A 5,326-nucleotide genomic window follows, 5' to 3' on the forward strand; every position below is an offset into this window, starting at 1 on the left:
GTATAGTGTCAGGTGGGTACTCGACTTACCATGGAGATCATTTCATAAATTATAGAAATGTCTAACCACTATGCTGTACACCTGAAACGAATATAATACGGAATGTCAATTGTAATTGGAAAACAAAGAGCATTTTAAAAAATAAAAATAGTAAAAAAAAACACAAAAAAAACCCCAAAACCGCTACAGTTAACTTTATCTTGTAGAAAGGAAATTCATTTTAATGATATTCATGGTATATATGCTATCGTATCGATTTCTTTCGCAACGACTGTAACCCTAGCTTGTATAGAGAAGTCAATTGAAGCAGTCAAAAATGTGCGTAGCACAGGCGTATGTGTTTGGCAAAAAGCACTCTGAGAGAATGACTGTCATTTGTAGACTGAGTACAATCATATCCTTTCTTCTTCCTCTTTTACTAATCCTGTTTTCGTTTTCACTCCATATACTTCATTCACTTATGAATGAATTCTTTCAGAAAAACATTAAATTTCTACTACATTCCTGAAATAGTTCTAAGCACTGGTGAAAAACCTATGATGACTAAGAAATAGGTATATACCTCAAGGGACGCACATTCTATTGGGGAAGACAAGTGTATTAATAAACAAGGCCCATAGGGAAATGGGAACTTAGAAATGAGTGACAGTGCCTACAAAAGTAGGGAAAGTTATTCCAGAGAAGGCGAAGTTGGATCTTAAAAGATAAATTTTGCAGACAAAGAAATAGTCAAGGACATTTCAGGGAGAGAGAATGACATTTGCAAAGGCATGAAACCGGCAAAAATAGCAAAACTTCCGTTGCAGATGTAGCAAAGGATTGATAGGGAAGGGCAGGAGACTAACGAGAGGTGAACGTGGATTGTAGAGATGGATTGGGGGCACGGAGTAAAGAGCTCTTATGCCATGAATTGGCCTTTACCTAGTGCACCCTTCAGGGTCTACTGAGTGGTAGTATGCCCACCACCATTGACAGCTGATTAGATCAGAGGTACATACGTGGCCCAAAGTCCGTCCATCCTTTGACTCAGTTGTGACCAGGCAGATTCTCTATCTCAGACATTTTCCTTAAGTGATATGGTCGGTGACTGTCTGACCATATAGTATGGCACCATACAATGTGGTCATATAGACATGGGGTCAGTTTTGACCTCTTGACAAACCAAAGCCTCAAGCAAGTTAATGCTACAATGCAGCAGAAATGCCACAGGCCCTGCAGAGTCTGTGGATAAGAACATGGATCTGTTACGCTGAGAGAGGCGGAAATGAAGGAGAATGCAATCAGAGTGAAAATGAGAGAGAGAGAAAGAGATGTAGGTGGAGAGCCACAAAAAAACCATGAGGAGGGTATGAGGTTAGACAATTAGGCCAAATGTAGTAGAGACGTCAGCCAGATGAGGACTTTGTTTTATCCATTAGATTTGACAATTATAACTGACCTCAGAAAGAATGCAGTCTCAGGGTACATGTGGCCAGAGTCTAGACACTATTATTAGTAGTTCTGAGTTTACATGGAGTGTCTGTGGAGTAAGGCAGATGAAGTCTGATAGAGAGTGATGACTTCACCTATCAACTGGTTAGGCCATAGCAAATGGCTGCAAGGCTGAGGGGATTCAAAACTTGTTAAAACGAGCCACCCCTCTCTAAGTATGTTATGGCAGGATGACCTTCCCTTTCCTCCACTCAATTTCTCCTAATTTAAAGAGGAATTGAGCTCTGCATTCTTCTAAGGTCTGTTGTCTTCTCTTTTATTAACAATCATACTGACATTGATAATGTTCCATCGACTTCACCTGTGTACAACTTGGCAAGTCCCCACTTAATCTAGCTACTATTCATTTATTGAAAGATTGGATGCAGGGTCTCAGAAAACGGTACCTTTTAGAGAAACTTGTGTAGCCTCCAGCCATGGAGAGATGGAATGAAGTGAGCGAGGTTTTGCACTGTGACTTTTCTACCCCTCGGATCCTTAGAGGGTGGCTATGGCCCATGTAGGCTGTGGCTGTATATCTAGTAGGACAAATGTTGAAAACATAACAAGACTGATTTACTTGTTGCTGGCATAGCAGTTGATGCCTTATCCATAGCAGTCCTTGGTTTCTCTTTTATCTGGTGATATTACTTCCCAACAAGAGTGGGAAGAGTGGGTATGCATGTGGCAAGTGATCTATAGGAGCACCTGTTGTCTCTAAGAGGGTCTACAAGCCATTTGAGTCTGCCATTTGTTGCAATTTCACATTAGTTCCCATTAGTTCCCCTCAAAGGATCTAGGACCTAAACTCTTTCAGGAAATCAGCTCTTGTTTTTATTTTATTATTTAAAAATTTGTTTAAAAGATTTATATTCAAAATATAGCTAACATGCAATATTTTATTAGTTTCAGGGAATAGCTCTTACTTGCAGAACAACAGTAGAAATCTTTACTTATTTTCCACCTGTTTTGAAGGAGAAATAAGAGGGAAAAAAACTACAACAACTAAGCAATGAGTGATAACCAAAGGATGGAAGACAACAACAACAAACGAATGTCCTTGGAGAAAGCTCAGAGCTGCATTTTATTTGTTTGTTTATGACTGGCTGAGATATAAAGGAACTTAAAACACTAGAGCTGCCTTCCCTAGTTAATGTATTAGCCAAATACATCAAAGCTGACCAACCATCCTTTCTTACCACCAGGGTGCACCAACGCACACACTATTCCAAACATCTAACAAGAGCAGTGTTTTTAGGTCTTAGTAAGTGGGCTCACGTTACTTTTAAAAGAACTCATAGACACGAACAACAGTTTAGTGGTTCCCAGAGGGTAAGGATGGGGGAAGGTAGAAGAGGGAAAAGGGGGTCAAATATATGGTGATGGAAGGAGATTTGACTTTGGGTGGTAAACACATAATGCAATATACAGATGACGTATTGTAGAATTATACACTTGAAACTTATATAGTTTTATTAACCAATATCACCTCAATAAATTTAATAAAAATATTTTTTAAAAATAGAATACTGGAAGGTGTCGTCAGGGGAGTTGGACCTCTAAGACGTTGTTTATCATAGCACAATTCTCAAATCCTCTGGATTTTTAAAATTATGTCTAGAGTCTGTTCTGCTACAACATTTATTTTTAAATGCAAATAAGTTATATGCAATTGGTAATTAGTAGAATGGTATCAGCACAGCACAGATATCAAATTGGACCAAATGTGATTTTCCTCAGTGTGTTCATTGTTGGAAATGATCAAGGGTAAGCTTTTTCACAGTTAAATAAAACAAAACTTTAATGATATTTGAAGAGCTTTGGACACAAATGCTGAAAAGTCTCAAATGTTTTTCTTTAGTGCAAGCAAATGGCTGTTTTAGTGGCCTGAAGACCTCGGATACACTGTCCATTATGTTACACAACGTAAAGAAACTGTAAATGCAGATTAAGAACCTGGCCAGACATTTTCTTGTGCAAGACAATAACAACAACAAAAACTTCTGAATCACATTTTTATTTTGGATGTAACTGTTCTTTATTAAAGTTATTGATGCTAAAGAACTGCATCTCCAAGGGGGAAGCTTGAGTTTCAGAGGCTGAGAGATCAAAGGGTAGACAACCGAGATTCTCAGGGCAAAGGCCTGTGAAGATTTCACTCTGCTAACATTGTCTTTAGGATTCTTATTGTTTTTATTAGTGCCCTGGTTAAAAAGTGTTGTAGGTTTTGAGCGATCTGCTCCTAACCCTATTTTTTCCCATGAGCACTGTTGTGTTTGTTGTGTGATTTTGCAAAAAGTTAAGAATGCATACGCATAGTGGTATGGCAATGAATGGATGTAGATGTGAACAAAACTAACTCCATCTCTGAGTCCCGGATTTTATTTCATTTATAAGTTTCATGCTGTGACTTTTGACCAACCTCACTGGCTCTTCCTTCCTTTCTTGTTTCCTTCTTTCCCTCCTTCCTTCCCTCCTTCTTTCCTTCCTTCCTTCCTTCCTTCCTTCCTTCCTTCCTTCCTTCCTTCCTTCCTTCCTTCCTTCCTTCCTTCCTTTCTTTCTTCCTTCTTTTTCCAGATGGATTAGCTACTGAGATTAGTTTTGCACAAAATCAGGTCAGGTATGGAATCCATATACCACGGAAATCTTTTGTATACAAGCTTCTAAAAGGCTCAGTTGCTTACTTCTCTACATATGAAATTGCTGCTAATAGAGAAATTTCTTTCAGAAATTTATGCAATGAGAGTGAATGAAATTTTAGTGGTAAACAGACATTGTATGAGCTGCCTGAGGCACAGGCTTCAGGCACTAGCGGAATGTAGTAGGTGATATTATCCTCAGCTGCCTTTCTGTATATCTGAAGATTAGTAAAAGCCATTCTTGTTGTCATGAGTTTATAATGTAACAAAGTACTGTGGGAGCTTGCTGCATTGCCTACTCATTGCATTCTGGTGCTCTGAAAGGAGAAAATTTCACTATTGAATTAGCGTGTTATTTGAAATTTCACAACGAGGGGAGAATGTATAAAAATTGAGAAAATAATGCTGTTAATTTATAAGGGAGGAAAATGTGACATTGACTTTTTTTTTAATTTTTTTTTTGACATTGCCTTTTATAATTCTCCCTTCCATTTTATTGAAACAAAATGCTTTTCTGATTTTTTTTTCCTTCAAATTTTCTTTTTGGTGCCACGTACCCAAGGTTTAGTGACAGTTCCTCTTTCGAGAGTAAATTTGGAATTTAACCTTCCAGTAGATGCAGATCAGTGTTTAGCAAAATGTGGGCAAGCACTATGCCTACCAGAATCAGCTAAAATGCTTGTTAAAAAATGTGAATTCTCTTTTACCTCATCTCCCACTTCCCTCCCCCCTTACCCTCTGGTAACCACTAAACTATTCTCTGTATCCATGAGTTTTTGATTCTTCATTTATTTGTCTTGCTCCTTTGTTGTTTTCAGTTTTATATACCACATATCTGTGAAATCATGTGGTTCTCTACTTTTTCTGTCTGACTTATTTTGCTCAGCATAAAAATAATCTCAAGGAGAACTGACTCTGGGTGGTGAACACACAATGTGATATAGAGATGATATATTACAGAACTGTACACCTGAAAGACCTAACAATTTACTAACAATTGTCACCCCAATAAACTTTAGTTTAAAAAAAATGTGAATTCTCAGACCCCCAGACCTCTTTACTGAATTAGAATATTTGAATGTGTGGAGTCTAGGCCTCTACACTTTTAACAAGGTCCCTATGTCTTTTAAACACACTAATGATTAGTATGTATAAAATTTAGGTTTAAATCACTGATTTAGAAAATTCAGAGACTTCAAAATAGGTGTAGTTGTTGC

This window comes from Rhinolophus ferrumequinum, chromosome 7 (assembly GCF_004115265.2).
Source record: "Rhinolophus ferrumequinum isolate MPI-CBG mRhiFer1 chromosome 7, mRhiFer1_v1.p, whole genome shotgun sequence".
In the NCBI taxonomy this organism is placed as follows: Eukaryota; Metazoa; Chordata; class Mammalia; order Chiroptera; family Rhinolophidae; genus Rhinolophus; species Rhinolophus ferrumequinum.